Source organism: Sorex araneus, chromosome 2 (assembly GCF_027595985.1).
Source record: "Sorex araneus isolate mSorAra2 chromosome 2, mSorAra2.pri, whole genome shotgun sequence".
In the NCBI taxonomy this organism is placed as follows: Eukaryota; Metazoa; Chordata; class Mammalia; order Eulipotyphla; family Soricidae; genus Sorex; species Sorex araneus.
Window position 1 is genome coordinate 308,838,064 of NC_073303.1, and position 18,502 is coordinate 308,856,565.

Here is an 18,502-nt window from a genome sequence, read left to right on the forward strand (position 1 = left end):
ATCCATATTAACCCTCTACAATTTTAAATCTTCTCTGAAACAAACCAATTGTAATGTTTCTTATGTGAGTGAATGTGTATAGAATAATTGGCTTTATATATCTACCTTCTTGACTTCATAATGCTATTATATCCAAAGATCCAAAGAATTTGTATAGACATCGAATAAGTTATGTAATTATTCAAGCTGAAGTAGTGACTTTAAATTTATTTAGTGATTCATTTATTCAGCATTATACTAAAAAACTGATATTACTATGGTGAGAAACAGACCATGAATTGTTAATAAAAATAGCAACTGCTGATCAAAGTATTTCTATTAAAATAAAAAACAATACAAATTGTCTAGAGCATATGAAAAGTTACATTCAAAATTGATTGTTTTGGTTTCATTTTTATGATCAGTGAAGTGATTTGAATTCTTCTCATGTAGCAATCAAATAGACAAAATCACAGGCCAAACTGACCAACATGATTCAAGCTACTTCTTTTTTTTTAATCTAGGAGTACTACTATTTATTCAGCCACTGATTAAGCTGACTGATCAAGATACTTCTTAATAAAACAAAAAACCTCAGTCCTCATATTTCCTGTGAATGGTTTCTGGTAGACAAATTTGTTCTAAACTGTCAGCAATGCACACAACATGTCTAGACTTAAAATGAATTAATATTCTAGAACTTCAAAGTGCCTACCCTAACTCATTTCTTTCAGTGAAAGCTGAGATTGTTTGATTGCCCCAGAGCAATAAGAGCATAAGACAGGGAGACTAATGACAGTAATGACAGAACTAATGGCAGGAGGGATATTTATTAAGCAAAACAGGAGATTTTAAAGGAAGGATAATAATATAAAGGCCTTTTTAAAAGAGAATTCTAAAAGTTTAATCTTGCTAATCAACTAGTTCATATTAAGGGCACATTGAATGAGAGAGTAAAAAAACGAAAACTGAGCCAAGGAAAGAAAGGGGGTTACATGCTTTCTATAAAGAGGAAATTAGGGCATTTGCTGGACTGTGAGAAGAAAAAAATATTTTATTATATTTTTTGCCCCAAATTTGAGAGTGAAAAGTACATCTCACACATAAATAGTTCTTTCTTTGTTCATTTTACAAACTAATTGGATAATTCATTTTGCTCCTAATTTTATAAAGTTACTCGCACTAGACATTGTTACAAAGTGATTAACATGATCCAAACTCACTAAGCCTAATTTATATACAGGAAGGAAACTATTTGAACTTTTAAGATGACTTTTCACCTCTTAACATAAGGGGCATCACACATTTCCTAACATAAGGCCAAAACAAACATACAAAAGTCAAGGTGAAACCACTTTTATTACAAAGTGCATTAAAACTATTGCTTCTCAGCCTATTGGGTAAGATCAAGATGCATTAAATTTGCTAGCCAAACCTCACACCTCAGCTTGTAATCAAGGTCAATTTCTAGTTAAAATGGGTTATATCAGCTGTAAATGGAATGCAGAGGGTGAACTCGGGGCATGATGACACCACCTCACTCAAGGTGGTCCACTTTTAATTTGCTTTAAAAAAAGGCTAATATGACTGAAGATCAATCATGAATAACTATTGTAACTGTGTATCTCACTGTGATTCAATAAAATAATAAAATTGAGCACCCCAGAGGGGGGCTGGTGTAACCTCTCCCAGCTCCAAGGGACCCAGCCCTGGCAGCCAAAAACCAACCAAGAACTCAACCATTGCCTTCCTCACGACCACTTTCCACACACTTGGTCCAAGCCTCACCCACAAATGAACCTATTCCCGGACCGTGCAGCCAAGACAACTTAGACCTCACACCACCCATACCCCAAGAGTACCGAACCACATTTGATGGAGTTCAAAGTAGGAGGAAACCAATCTTAGAAGGAATTTTTTTCAACCTTTCACAACATGGTAGTGATCTCTTATAGAAGAGCTTAATGACCCCTGGGTGAAATGCAACAATCTTCACACTCTTTCCCTAAGGAAACTTTTTGGTAACATTTTCAGCAGTTGTTCATAACCAACAATACAAAATATATCATTTCAGTTCTGCTTTGAGCCAGGGATTAGGATTTGAGGTGGAAACATCAGAAATGTGGTGTTGAGAAGGTGTAATTGTGGTGGGTCTGGTGTTTGAATATTAAATGCAGTGGAATATTGAGAGAAAATAATAATAAAATTAAGAAAATGTCTAGGACCAGATTTCTGGATTTTGTTATTGTTGTTTTTAAACGAACTCTAAAGTGACATCATCAGGATTGTTTATTTGTTTGAACTTCAGGTGATTGAAGTTTTTTAGAGAGGCATTTTATTATAAGGTTGGTTACTATGAAATGAGAGAAATTTATCTCCACTAGATATCAGTGCTAATCAACACACTCTAGATTTTAAACCATAGGCAATGGGAGTCATCAAAGGTTTTAATACAGAGAAGTCATGACAAAAAGAGTAATAAAAGGTGAATAGGGTAACAGTAAGTGGGGTAGATCAGAATGACAGAGACAAAGGGTATAAATAGAAGAGACAATAGACCACATGCAAACTGGGTAGTGTAAATAGCATTTCAGAGCTGTAGAATCAGGGGCCATTACTTCCACTTGGCTGGTGTTGAATCGTATTCCTAAATCTTAGTGAGATGAGCACAACTCTCAGTGCTCCTCTGTCCTTTGTTTCACACCTTCCTCCTTGGCCTATTCACCTCTTCTCTCACTCTCCACTTGTGATGAAAGGGTTGGTAGGATGGGCATAAGTGAAGAGAGGGAGGAAAACCACGTAATCCTTGTCTGCCTGAAACCACAACAGTGCCAGAGAAGTCATGGGAAAGTAAGCTGTAGTGGTGCTTTCGAGTCTGCCTCTCTCCAGCTGTGGGGCCTCTTCCCACATTGTCTCTTTTCTTTTCTGGGACAGAAATGATCACCTAGAAGACAGAATGGCTACCACTGTTTATCACATGCCTTTTACCAGCTTGAAAATTTGTATTACCTGCAGTGTATTATCAATTTAAAGATGCAGTTTATGAATCCTATCTAACTCAGTTCAGTTCCAGAGTGGATCACTGTACAAAATGCCAGAGTTCCTATGAACTTGGTTTCTTTCCATTTTTTTCACAGCTTCCATTGCTTTTTTCCCCCATTATTTTCCATATGCAGTAGTCTTTTGTCTTACATTGTTTTCTTCATTTTCTAGCATTAACAAGGAGGGAGCTGCTTCAATAGGACTAGAAACTGAGGTCCTCTGTTTGCTTGAAAAACAAGGCCAAGCTGAGAACTAGCTAGCCAGTTCCATTTCACACAGTTCTGTTGCCCCCCAGTCCTGCACCAGTGAGGAGAGATGGAACTCAACCTCCCTTGTCACTTGTTTTCTAGCACTGCTTTCTCTGCCAAGCCAGAGGATCTCCATTTCCAGATGTTCTAGATGAATCTCTCCCTCACTGTCTGCAGACCAACCAAAGTGATTACTGTCACTCTTTTTCTAGGAAAAGTAATTTTAAAAGGAGATGGTTTGCAGGAGAGGTACTAGAGGTTGGCTTGACAGTCACTACTCAGGCACAGGTACTAGGACACACGTATACCCAGTCTCCTGTGAACCTCTCCATCCAGCAGCTCGGCATTGTTCTGGAGGCTTCTCTCCCAAGGAAAGGACAGGACCCTGAATTCATCACATTCTAGTGCCTGTTCTACTACTGCATTTGGGAAACACCATCTCCTCACATTGCTCCTCTGAGTGCATGCTGAGCTCAGGAGAGTTTCCTAAAATTGCTCTTCTATCTTGCTCCATCCCACTCCAGTCCAGCCTTCCTATATCAGCAGAGAATTCTTTCTCCTCTTTCATGAAATATCAAGTGAAAAATATCACATTTATTTCTCCTGGTCCTTAGAGTTCAAGGAGACTAGAGTTTTCCTTTTGGGAGTTAAGGATTCTCCAGTAAAAAACAGATTATTGGGTGAGTGAAAATCCTTAAAAATAAATAAGTAAATTAAAAAGTGGCCAAGCGCCAGAGAACAGATGACTGAATAAAGAAAATATGGTGCATCTACACAATGGAATATTATGCAGCCACCTGGGATAATGATGCCATGAATTTGATTGTAAATGATGGACATGGAGAGAGTATCATGCTGAGTGAAATGAGTCAGAAGGAAAGGGACAAGCAATGATTGTACTCATTTGTGGAGTATAAAATAACATAGTGTGAGATTAATACTCAAGGACAGTAGAAACAAGGGCCACAAGGACTGGTCCACAGTTGAAAGCTTGTCATAAGTAGGGGAAAGTGGGAAGGGCAGTTAGGATAGAGAAGGAAGCACTATGACAATGATAGTTGGAAACGATCACTCTGGACAGGAACTGGGTGCTGAAAGTAGGTAAAGGGATATACATGATAACCTTTCTGTACTAATATTGCAAACCATAATGCTCAAAAGGAGAGAGAGGGGGAGGGGAGAGAAGAAAAGTGCCTGCCATAGAGTCAGGCAGGGGTGGTGACAGGAGGGGAAACTGGGGACATTGTTGGTGGGAAATGTACACTGATGGAGGGAAGGATATTGGAACATTGCATGACTGAAATCCAATTATGAACAACTTTGTAACTGTGTATGTCACTATGATTAATTTTTAAAAATATGGTCTCCAATATGGAAAAGATAAGGAAACATTTAACTCCCACATATATACAAAATTATATAGAAAGTGCAAGTTGCTTTTTTAATTTTTTTATTTTATAAAGTAGCTCACAATATTTGATTACATCTATATTCAGACACCAATCCCGCCACCATGGCACCTTCCCACCACCATATTTCTGGTGTTTCCATCCTGAACCCCAATCCCTGCCCCAAAGCAGAACGAAATAATATATTTTGTATTGTTTGTTATGAGAAACCGCTGAAGATGCTACTAAAAAGCATCCTGAGAGGAAAGAGTGTGAAGATTGTTGTATTTCACCCAGGGGCCATTAAACCCTTTTATGAGATCACTGAAATGTTGTTAAAAATGTGTGTTTTTATATATATATGTGTAGGGAAAAAAATTCCAAGATTGGTTGTCTCCTACTTTGAACTCCATCAAATGTGGTGCGGTACTTTTGGAGTATGGGTAGAGTGTATCCTATGAAGTGTCGCGCAGCCTCATTTGCGGGCAGAAATGGTCCAGAAATAGGTTCACTCATGGGTGAGGTTTGGCCCAAGGGTGTGGAGAGTGGCCATGAGCATGGCAGCAGTTGAGTTCTGAAGGTTTTCAGCTGCCAGGGCTGGGTCCCTTGCTGCAGGGAGGGGTCTCACCTGCCCCGCCTCTGGGGCACCCTGAGTGAAACAGCCTGGCACGGGTCCAGTGGCATAGTTATGGTGAGCATCATGTTACGCTCCCTTCCGGGAGAGAAGGACATGTGATCTGGATGGTGGCCGATGATGGGATTGTCTGGCACCAGTCAGAGGTGACTTATGGGCATGACTGCTGAGTTGCCAGAGACAGGGGGCTATGGGTGAAGGATCTCTGTTCCCGGTCCCAATGAACCCAGAACCCTCAGTCACAAATTCCCATATGCCTGGGTTTTCTGGAGATTCACTCGTGGTTAGGCTTTGCCCAAGCAGGTGAAGGGTGGCCGAGAGCATGGAAGCACTTGAGTTCTGGAGGATTTCAGCTGCCAGGGCTCAGCCCATTGGTGCGGGAGGGGTCTCACCCGCCCCGCTCTGGGGCACCCCAGGTGAAACAGCCTGGTGTGGGGTCCAGAGGCATGGTTATGGCGAGAATCATGTTATGCTCCTTATTATTTTAATTAAATAGAGCGGTTAGCCTGACCTACCTCCTAAAATAATAATAATTTATAATTCAATTTAGCATGCTAAAAACTCATACATAGAATATAAAGTAGCAGAATGGGACACTAACACCCAAGAGTAGTAGAGATAAGAACCAGGAGGTCTGTCCCACAGCTTGGAAACTGGCCTCACATGCTAGGGGAAAAGGCAGCTGAGATAGAGAAGGGAACACCCAGTAGAGGATGTTGGGAGGACCCACTCGGGTTGAAAACTGCGTACCAAAAGTAGATTATAGACCAAGCATGATGGCCACTCAATACCTCTATTGCAAACTACAACACCCAACAGGAGAGAGAATAAAAGGGAAAGCCCTGCCGAAGAGGCAGGTTGGAGTGGTGGTGGGGGTTGGGGTGGGAGTGGTGGGAGGGATACTTGGAACATTAGTGGAGGAGAATGGGCACTGGTGGAGGGATGTAAACCAAATACAAACATGAAAGTTCTTAAGTATGTAACTGTACCTCACGGTGATTCACTAATAAAATTTTTTTCTTTTTTCCTTTTTTGGGTCACACCCGGCATTGCATAGGGGTTACTCCTGGCTCTGCATTCAGGAATTACTCCTGGCGGTGCTCAAGGGACCATATGGGATGCTAGGAATCAAACACGGGTCAGTTTTAGCATGCTAAAACCACCAATATTCACTAATATGAATTAGGATAATTATACTACAAGGTGGGCATTTGTATTCCTCTCTAGTAGATAAACTGAGGCGTATAAGACTGTTAGCATGTACCAGGTGGGACAGATTTTTTAACACGGGTTTGACTTCTGGGTCCTCATGGCTTATGTATGAGGAGCAACTCCTAAAAACTAAACTTTATAAAATAAAAGAAAACCAGTGATGAGAACATAGATGCTCTAGGTTCTGACACTCCTACCTCTAACTAGCAGAGACAGCGGTTAGGGGTGGTCAGCTTCCTGCTCCCTGTATGCCTCTTCCTTGAGGATTAGAAACTAAATTCTAAGCACAATATGTCTCTAACAATAGGAAGTACCACTTCAGAGACTCTAAAATGAATCAGAAAATAATTCTATTCTCCAAAGAGAATCTATAATTTATATGACTGCGATTACACCCAGTGGTCAAGGCTGGCATAAGCAACATTCACTGCTATTTATTCCTTTTCCACTCCACTCCATAGCACATCTGACAGCACTAGAAAGGAGCTGTGCTCAGTACTTGCCACCCATGTGTTTAAAGGTGGTAGTGAAATGTGGAGAATATATAAATATTTCACATCTCTTGTGCAAAACTCCACTACCTAAACATGTTAATGTAGCAAAGACTGGAAATACTTACTGAGAGAGACTCTTCATTTTATAAAAGTAGCCACCAAGATTCCTGGCATATGTTTACAGTGTATCAAAAATTGTGGTTGATGTGGAGGTAGATATTAGGTCTGGCTGAACACAGATAAAAAATGAAGACAGACCATATTACCTGATGTAAAAAAATGAAATATTGTTGCAAAAGCTTGATTACACATTCACCTTTGTTGAACTTGTGTGTGTGTATCTTTTTGTGTAATTAGATTCCATTTGTGTGGTCAGAAGGACTTGATTCTCACTGGTGAGGAAGGGAGAAAAGGAGGTGAAGATAAAATGTGAATGATCTTTAGTTCTTCTTAGGAAAGCATCATGGCTGTAAACTTTGTTTTACCTTTAACAACAGATACTGAGAACTGGGTTTACTCTGGGTGCTAGACACTCTAGTGGAGGATATGGTGTTGGATCATTGTACCCATACAACCCTTTCAGTAGCAGAATTGTAAACAGTCCCTAAAATTAAATTCAAAAGTTTAACTTATTTTGCCTTTAAAACATTTTTAAAGGGTATTGGTAGAAGAATGACATTTTTTGCAATTCTTTGAGTTTAAAACAAAGCTTCATTAGAATATTGGTTAGAGTCCTTGGTCAACACATTAAAAATTAATGTAATTTTGACAAGCAAAAAAAGATTACTCTTAGCAATATTTGTTGTAAAAGAATTACCAGATTTTGTATTAATCCTGGGAAAGATAAAAATATGAGCCATTTTCTCAGGGGGCTCTTTTTTTTTTGCTTTTTGGGTCACACCCAGCGATGCTCAGGGGTTACTCCTGGCTTTGCACTCAGGAATTGCTCCTGGCAGTGCTTGGGGGACCATATGGGATGCCGGGGATCAAACCCAGGTCAGCCGTGTGCAAGGCAAATGCCCTACCTGCTGTGCTATCACTCCGGCCCCGAGGGGGCTCTTAATTGTAGAGCCTAGACCATGAAAGATCTGAAAGCCACAGGATGTATTATCAGAATCATATTGGCACCAACTAGAGCTCACAGGATAAAGAGATCTGTCGGGTAAAGGTTCATATGTTCTTTTTGTGAGGGTCAGAGATGAAGGTTCATAAGGCTAGGTAAAGGCATTAATGTTTAAGGGTCTGGATTTGAAAGTCCGTGTTGGAAAGCCAGTGTATACAACCCACTGGAGAGGTAGTTGGAACTGGTACTATAATATAGATCTCATTCTCGACATAAGGGTGAAACAAAACAATTCTATCCATTATATTAGTGATCATCATGGAAGCTTCTCCCATTCAATGTTCTGAGTCAATAACAAAAGATCTTGCATGAGAAAGAAAAACCACACGCCTCTCCATACAAAGAGTTAGGAGGAAAGAAAATACACTGAAGCTAGCTCACAATCAAAACTTAAAGATCTAAAGTTATTTAACTGAAGGTCAGCATCCTACGTACTTGAGATAATAGAAAATCTATGTGGCTTACCGTACGTGTACAGGTAGGGGCCATACCCAGCTGTACTCCGGACTTAATCCCTATGAGAAGTATTAGTCGGTAGTTGATTTTATTCCTTTGACTCACTTTTCTCAGCATGATGCCTTCCAGGCAGCAGTAAACTGCAGGATTCCATATTTTCATTATAGCTGAGTAGTAATCCCTTGTGCATATGTAGACCATGATTTCTTTATCCACTCATCTGTTCTTGGACACTTGAATGGTTTTCTTATCTTAGCCGTTGTGCATAGTGCTGAAGTAAACATAGAAATTCAAATATCTTTTAATTAATTTTGGGGGGTTCTTGAGGTAGATGCCAAGAAATGGAAGTCACTGGGCCAAAGTCACTGGGTCAAGTTCTAATATTATAAGAAGTATCCATAATTTTTTACATAGAGTATGAACTAGATAATATTCCTACCAACAGTGTGCCGCCAGCACACCTTCTCCAGATGGAGCCCTGGCGACACTGAGCAGCAACTAACACGGCTCCAGGATTCGGGACTGGGACACATCCGAGCTGCGCGGCCGCGTAAGCCTTTTCTAAAACCTGAAAACATACAATCTTTTAATGGAAAACTAATTATCAAATGCTTCCTTATTAGGGTTATCTTGTTTGGGGGCATAACTCCCACAACAATAGTGAATTTTGTGTTGAAATATTGAACGTAATCAAGGTGAAGAGAAAATGAAGTGAAATTCATCAGTTATACAGTTGGGGTGAGGGGTGGGGGGTATACCGGGGATATTGGTGGTGGAATATGGGAACTGGTGAAGGGATGGTGTTTGAATACGGTATAACTGAGACATAAACCTGAGAACTCTGTAACTTTCCACATGGTGATAAAATTAAAAATATGTAAATAAATAAAAAAATAAAAGGTAAAAAAAAATATTCCTACCAACAGTGAATGAGGGTAACTTTTAAATCCATATCCCTCCTTGCACTGATTTATTTCTACTCTTTTTCATGTATGACAGTATCATTGGTGTGAGGTAACATCTTATTGTTATTTTATTCATATTTCCTGAAAATAAGTAATGAATAGTACTTTTTGTATATTTGTTGTTCATCTTTATACCTCCTTTCATCTCTTCTCCCTATTTTTGGTATAGTTTCTGGTTTTATTGATTTGTGAGTGCTTTCAAGCATTAGTATAAACCAAAGAGGGTCTTATTATTCTGGTCATTCTTTCTACAGTTCAGAGGCTTCTTAATATGTGTAGTCCCACTTGTTTATTTTTGCTTATAGATAACGAAAAAATTAATGGAGGCAATTAAATAAATGAGTTTCAAATAATTAAATAGCTAAAAGGAAATGGGGAGGGAACAACAAGGACAGAATAAGATGTCATAAGAAAAAAATCAATTTGTTTGGAAAATAACCAATCAAACTCTTAGAATGAGAAAGATAGTCATTGAGTTATAGCTTAAGCAAGATATTGCACAGAGCTAGAAAAATGTGAAAGATAAAACTAAGGCAGTTGCACAAAGGTCTAAAGAAATAGTTCAATCACTTAGAACATCTGTCTTGTAAGCATGTGATTATGAACACATTCCCTATCCCCCAGTGCCTGAATCTGTAGCAAGCAGCCCTGATATTTGATCCTTTTATCCATCATTGCAAGCTACTTCCAACTGCACTGAATCCAAGTCTGTGAACAAACTAAGCAGAGGGCTGCAACCCACCACCCCAGCAAACTCTGCCATAAAGAAGAGCTATATGTGTGCCATAGCCAGGAAGTACAACCTCAACTAAGGATTGAGCACATGTATGAGCACTACAATGATCAGTGTGCAAGTATTGTAGCCTGATGGACAACTGCCACACCCACACTCATCACTGCTGAGTGTGCAAGCATCACCCCCAGTATGGGCAACCCCAGATCATCACAACAGTCAAGAGAAAGGAAGGAGAAATCAAGTAATTAAGCATCACTTAAAAATAAGAATATAGACTTTCAAAAGCTGCAGCAAAAATATTAAAACATGTATATTAAAGAATCAAGATATCAAGGATATTTAATGTAAACGTTTATGCATTTATCAAATACACATTTCAGAGAGTTCAAAGAAAGTGTGTAAGTGACAATGCTCGAAGACAGTCACTGAGAATTTTCCAGAAATTTGTAAAGATGTAAATTCTCAGGTATAAGGATAACCTCTAGGCTTAAACAGGATAAATAAATATAAATCCATACCTGAACACATTTAATAAACAAGAATCTCAAAGACAAGAGAAAAAATTCCCAAGTTTACAGAGTAGGTATAAAAAGTTTACCTAGAAAGAAATATTTGAATTTTATGACTTTCCCAAAAGAAATAATAGAGGCTAGAAGATAACAAAAAGGAGTTTCAAAATTTCAAAGAAATATAGCTATAGATATTATTCTATGCACTCTAAGAATAAGGCTGAAATAAAGACATTTTCAATATGAAGCCAGTGGATTACTAATAGACCTTTAATGAATGACCAAATGAAGAATATTCTTATGTAACGGAATCTTGAACACAGGTAGTAAGCATAAGAGAAATAAAACTGGGAATTAACAGTAAACCTGAAGAAGCAGCCATCTAACAAAATTAATTTATTGATTAATTGGCATAATGACCAAGGTAATAGAGAGTCAAAATAAGATGGGAGTAATAAAATACACAGCAATAATATTGAATAATTATTGCAATTAATGTGAGTAAAGTAAGGCATGCAGAAGGAAGGAAATATATAGGTAACTTCAGATTTTAAGTCAATATTTTAAAATTAATTAACAAAAATAATAGGTTACAACCAACCAAGTAAGTAGGAAAAGACTTATCCCAACCTATAGAAAAATTAAGTGTAGAGGTAAGTATAGAAAGGAATCAATAAAAAGCATGGTAAATACATAAAATGAAGGTATGAAAATAAGTCTAAATCTACCAGTGATTCTATGACTATAAACCATTTAATTAATAAGCAATTTTAAGATTCCAAGGTAGATTTTTAATATTTTATTTACCAAACACAAAACAAGGGTATTCTTATTCACTGGGACTACCATGTTGCTCATTGCACTGTTGGAGAGGGGAAGACTCATCACAGAAAGTCTAGAATTTATTTTGGTTGTAGCTTTCACCAGCCATGCTCAGGGCTTACTCCTGACTCTGTGCTCAGGGATCACTCCTGGCAGTCCTTGGGGGGAACTATATGCAGTTCTGGAGATGAATCGGGGTCAGCTGTGTGCAAGGCAAACACCTTAACGTTATACTATCTCTTCAGCCCCAGGAAATCTGCATTGCTGAACATTAGCATATTTAATTCTGGGTCCTAAAAAGTCAGAATTTATAGGGAAATTTTTCCTTTAAAATTTTAGAACTCTGTTAGAAAAATCACAATACATGTAGATCTCCTTGACCTCATAATAGAGTGAACTAAAAGAGAAAAAAACAGATTTACGAAAGATATATTCAGTATATACAAAAAACAAAAGATTAGTATAAATCAAGGGCTGGAGAGATAGCACAGCGGTAGGACATATGCCTTGCATGCAGCCGATTCGGGTTTGGTTCCTCCACCCCTCTTGGAGAGCCCAGCAAGCTACCAAGAGTATCTCACCCGCATGGCAGAGCCTGGCAAGCTACCCGTGGCGTATTCGATATGCCAAAAAACAGTAACAAGTCTCACAATGGAGACGTTACTGGTGCCTGCTTGAGCAAATGGATGAGCAACGGTATGACAGTGACAGTGACAGTAGTATAAATCAAATAGACTTTAATTTCCTGCATACGTATAAGAACAACATAATAAAAAAATGAGCAAATGTTTATAATAAGCAATCCCTCCCTCAAATAGAATCCATTGGTGAAAGCACATGAAAGGACCTGTTTCATTTCATAACAAGTCAGGGAAATACAAATAAAACCACTGAAATTATTTCAAACTGTCATATAAGTAACCATTTTAAAAGATACTAACAGTAGGTATTTGTAAGATGGTGAAGAAAGCAGAAGTCTCAAATAAATATCTTTGGCGGAAATATAAATCTCTAAAACCACTTCGGGGGGCCTCTGGCAACATGTCAAAATGATGATCAGCCACCTTAGAACACATGTGTAAGGAGCCATACTTGCAGGGATTGTCATTGCATCACTGCAAGCTTGTTTATACTAAAGGTGAAAAGTCAAACACAAAAAATTCCCATCACTAAGAGACAGAATGAATAAGCTACTATTTATGTATATTCAGATAGTGAAATATGTTGAGTTAAAATAAGTTTTCTCTGGTGGAGGGACATTTTGTGGCTGAAACCCAATTATAAAGAAACTTATAACTGTGTATCTCACAGTGATTCAATTAAAACAAACAAAAAATGCAAAAAAAGAGAAATAATTTTGAAAGACAAAAATAATTAAATAAATTTTCTAGACCAAAGGCACAGTTTTCTAGAGTGTCAAAACAAAAATTTTAGTGGAAAAGTTACCAGATATTAATTACAAATATTTCGAGTGTACAAAGAAGGCATCATTATTGCTACAATTTATGTAATTAATAAAATAGTTCTGAGCATTCATTGGAATAATGTATGATATCACTTATAGCTGGTATCTATAAAATAGTAGTCACCTCTATGGAGAAAGAGAGAAAAGATGACATCACTGTATCACTGTATCACTGTCCTCCTGTTTTTCATCGATTTGCTCGAGCAGGCACCAGTAATGTCTCCATTGTGAGACTTGTTGTTACTGTTTTTGGCATATAGAATACACCACGTGTAGCTTGCCAGGCTCTGCTGTGCAGGTGAAATACTCTCGGTAGCTTGCTGGGCTCTCCAAGAGGGGTGGAGGAATCAAACCCTGGTCGGTGCATGCAAGGCAAATGCCCTTTCCGCTGTTCTATCGCTCCAGCCTGTTGCTTCTATACACTTGTGTACCTGAACTATTTCACAATTTAATTTTCCCCTATTTAAAAGAGAAAGATATATATTTTTTTAATTTTAAATTTTTTATTGAGTCACCACGTGGAAAGTTACAAAGTTTTCAGGTTTAAATCTCAGTTATACAATGCTCAAATACCCATCCCTTCACCAGTGCACATATTCCACCACCAAGAATCCCAGTATAGCTCCACCCCGCACCCCCACACCCCTAACCCCCCATGCCCCTAGTCCCCCCACCCTTAGCCCCCCCGCCTGTGTAACTAATAAATTTCACTTTACTTTCACTTTGATTGCATTCAGTATTTCAACAAAACTCACTATTATTGTTTGGAGAGTCTCTCCCCTAAAGTCAGACCTGCTGAAAAGGAAGCATTAGATAATTTGTTTTCCATTGCTGAGGATGAAGAGGTATGAGGTCGAGTGACCACACTTAGCGGCCTCTCCGTTTTGGGTTTCTGTATTTTAGTATTTTAGTAACTAAGTCCAGAGAGATATCTGTCAGAAGTTGCATCATTGCCAACTTGTACTTCTCAGTTACATTATATTCCACATATGAGTGCAATCGAGAAAGATATTTTCTAAATATTTTTCTATACCTTAGCATACTAGAATTACTCAGGAGTTTCAATTTTTTTAATGTTTTCTAAATATTGCATCCATATTTTTGTGTATATATGACGTGCCTCATCAACTAATTGTTTAAATATTTTTCTTGAGAGGAGAGGAGAGACACCTTGCCTAACCCCATAATAGAGCAACAAGATGGTCTTGATGAGGTCAGAGGGTTCCTAAGAATAGGTGAGAGAGAGAGAAATGAATGTTGGAGGTCACAGTTCCATGCAGAGAAATAGAGAATAAGAATACCTTAAGCACATCCCTAGTAGGGTTCTGCCATTCCTTGACCATCCATCCAGTCAGTTCTATTCATTCTTATTTCTTCAGAGACTCAAAAATCCAGCTGCCTCAGCCACAATTGCCTTGGAATGAAAGGAAGTCCTTCCTGGCTGTTCTTCCTGGTACCAATAGATGCCTCAGTCAGGTCAGAAAGGTGGCAAATCTTTTTATTTTTTTTAATTGAAATACCGTGAGAGCAGTTACAAAGTTTTCGGTTTAAGTCTCAGTCATACAATGATGAAACACCCGACCCTTCACCAGTGCACATTTTCCACCACCAAAATAAACCCCCAGTATCCCCCCTGCATCCTGCCCCCTCTCCCTACCTGTGTGGCAGACAATTTCTACGTTACTCTCTCTCTACTTTGATTACATTCAATATTTTGCCACCAAACAAAGATGGTAAATCTTAAATCGGTCCTTCTCATCTCTGAAATGCCAGTGGACAGAAAGGCATTTAGATTGTTAATTACATATTGTGTGAAACTGCAGCCCACTGACAGCCAAACACAACATACACTCCAAAATTCAAGAGAGAGAAAGAGAGAGAGAGAGAGAGAGGAGAAAATCATCTGTTGTTAGCTTAAAACTATTAGCTTGTTTTCAGCCTACGTAATATAAATCAGTAGATTTTTTTTAAGCTTTGGTATTTAACTAGAACATAGACTTGTCTATATCTCTTTCTTGAATAATACAAACTAATGAGTATTCTGGGATGAAAATAAGTGTCTTAGAATAAAGGAGCAAAAAATTAGTGCTTGAATACTACATCTTTTAGAAATAATTTTAAACCAGCATAGTCATGTTATGGTGATAGATTAGAGGCCACTTTCCTTCTTTCTAAAATTCCTGTAATAAGAGCTAATTAGCACTTTAATTGTAGCAAAAAAATTAAGGAAAAGATGTAATGTATTTCTGAAATTAATTAGTTCTTATTAAGAGAAACATATCCTTCTTAGACCCAGAGACTTACAGTTGCTTACAAATCTATTTTAACAATAACAATCCACTTCTCTAAAAAAAGAATGGAACTTGATGTTATTTTCCCCAAAATTTAAAAGTTTAAATAATCTTTTGAAGCTACCCATGTGTTATTTGAATAGGTTCTTTGTCAGTGAGTGTTATTATTGGCAGTTAGTGGGAACATATTAATTAGTAATTATGTGATGCAAAACTTTTTCAAAAACTCATTTGTGGGCTTTTTGGAACTGACTTTCATGCAGTTGAACTCCTACATAAACCTCCCAAGACACTCACGCAGCCATTTGCTAGCAAAATCAAGAGCTCATGTCCTTCAGCTGAGCAGGGCCACACACAGGGGTATCCATTTATACCAGGATGAAGCACTATTATAACAAGAAGGAATTGCCACCTATTCTGTTCAAGATACAAGTAGAAGCTTAAACAAACCTTTCTTGTACTATAACCTTATACTTATAGCCAGTGAAAAAGCCCAGTCATTGAAATCCACTTTTGTAATTTCCAATTCAGAATGTCACTCTGGGAAAAATACATATATTTAATTCTATAATTTGACATTTTTCATACAAAGTTGGTTTGTTTTCTATTTTAATTTTAGCCACACCACCTCAGAACTGAACTACTCACATTTACTAAGGTGACCTTAAAAAAAAAAACTGGCTATTTGCCCAAATACCTCAGTGTACAGGTATTTGGGTATAGAAGGGGCATTTAGAATTTGAGAACTATAAATCTGAGTGAGAATTTAAGTTATGAATTCCTCTAATCTACCTTTTTATTTTCTTTATATATGTATATTTCAAGACCAAAGAAATGCCATTTTATTCTTTATATTTTTAACACCAATCCCACCACCTTTACACCTTCCCACCACCGTATTTCAGAGTTTCCATCCAGAACCCCAATCCCTGCCCCAAAGCAGAACCAAAATAATATACTTTGTAATGTTTGTTATGAAAAACCACTGAAAATACTACAAAAAAGTGTCCTTAGAAGAAAGAAATACAACCATTTCACCCACGGGTCATTAAGCCCTTCTATAAGAGATCACTTACATATTGTTAAAAGTTGAGCCTTGTGTGCTTTATATATATGTATGTGTGTGTTTGTGTGTGTGTGTGTCTAAAAATGCATATTTCCCTCTAAGACTGGCTGCCTCTTAGTTTGAACCCTATCAAATGTGGTGCGGTACTCTTGGAGTATGGGTCGGGTGTATCCTATGAAGTGTTGTGCAGCCGCATTTGCGCTGAGGTCCAGGAATAGATTCACGCGTGGGTGATGCTCAGTCCGAGGGTGTAGAGAGTGGCCGTGAGCATGGTATGATAAAAGGGTATGATAAAACATACCCTTTTATCCTTGTAATGAGGTTTTTAAACCTCGGTTCTGGAGGTTTTTGGCTGCTGGGGCTGGGTCCCTTGGGGCAGGGAGGGGTCTCACCTGCCCCCCTCCAGGGCAGTCTGGGTAACACACTCTGGTAGGTCCGGTGGCATGGCTATCTACTTTTTAGTTTTCTGAACTGAAGTCAGCAGTTTTACCTGTACTGACTTTTTAGAATAACATATGGACTTCCCTTCATAGGACCGGGGGTACAAGAAACCTACAAGTACAAGGCTCCTGTAGTTGATACTCTTTCTTGCTCCAATGTATGGAATCAATTTCCCCTTGATTATTAGGATCGATCATCCCAGCCCATAGAGTGATTCTCTTTCTTCCTTTTTGATTTACACATGAGTCTTGCCTGGAATTACAAAGCATTTCCAAAAATGAAAAATTCAGAGCTCTTGTTTCTCAATCAGAAGTACTAAATAATATTCATTAATTTTTACCCGGCATTTTCTAAGCAAATTCCATGGAACATACCCTTTTATCCTTGTAATGAGGTTTTTAAATACAATGCTATTACTATACACTAATGTATGCACACACATACACACACACTCACACACATATTTTACAAACTGAGATGTGGAGAGTTCAAGACATAGGTCACACAGCTGGTTAGTGACATGATATTTGAACAGAAATCGCTGGATGCCAGATCTCCACTCTAGCTGATGCTCTTTTCTTCTAGTTCACATCTCCAATTCTATTGACCATTGCTCCACCCCAGCTGGAAGCACCTGATAAGAGGTCTCTGCATTCAGGAAGTCATTTCCAGCATTTGGCACTGAACCTGACATAATATGAGGGTTTGCTAAGAGTTTGAAATGACAAATCAAAAAATAAAAAAATAGAAACATTTTTTAAAAAGAAATGACAGAGTTTCTCTAAGTAATAAAACTAGGCAACTCAAAAATCTGGCAATTGATTTTAAAGTTAATGTGAAATTATATAATTCAGGAACAGTGATAAGAGAAAGCTGATTGAAACCATCTGTCCCTAAACCATGATATTTTAAATAGTAAATAGGTTTTTTACATTAACAAAGTGGAAATAGCAAAACTGTAATGTATGATGCTTATAAATGTCAGATGTGCATTGTTAAAAGTCAACATATATATATATATATATATATATATACTACATTGAGTTTACTTCTAAAAGTCCAGTTCAACTCTCTACCATACAAGTATTATCATTTTTCCTGTTCACTTTTCCATTTTTGGTAACCACTCATTGACCTTACAGTCTAAAAATTCATTTTTATTTTATTTAATGAATTTGCTTCTTTGGTTTCTCTGTATACACATATGACTGCAGTCATGCACTCTCTTTCTCTGACTTGTTGCACTAAACACATAAGCATAATGCCTTCAAGGACCTTCATCTATTTGGATTTGTTTACTTAGCACTTCCAATGTGCCTTGATTGTGTTTGCACTTCATGTACATGATTCCATATAATTGCTCACAAAAATCTGAGGGTTAAAAGTAGGTAAAGGGATTTTCTTGATAACCTTTCAGTATTAATTAACCACAATGCCCAAAAGGAGAGAGAAAGAGAGAGAAGAGAGAGAAAGAGAGAGAGAGGGAGAGAGAGAGAGAGGGAGAGGGGAAAAGTGTCTATCACCCCAGGTAGGGGGTGAACTGGGGTGATACGAGGCTGAGAAATGTACGCTGGTGGAGAGATTGGTGTTGGATACTCTAAGACTGAAATCCAATAATGAACAGCTTTGTA

At 38.0% G+C, this 18,502-nt stretch overlaps 1 protein-coding gene across 3 annotated transcripts in view; it reads left to right on the top strand.

Moving 5' to 3' along the window:
• SLC7A14 (solute carrier family 7 member 14) overlaps positions 1 to 18,502 on the top strand; it is a 148,245-nt gene that overhangs the window by 20,157 nt on the left and 109,586 nt on the right. Inside the window, exon 2 of one of the 3 annotated variants that reach the window (XM_055125289.1) lies at positions 9,022 to 9,126. The exons of the other annotated variants lie outside the window; for them this stretch is intronic. The gene's annotated coding sequence lies outside the window, so the exon portion shown is untranslated. The remainder of the gene's footprint in view (positions 1 to 9,021; positions 9,127 to 18,502) is intronic. 3 annotated transcript variants of the gene reach the window in all.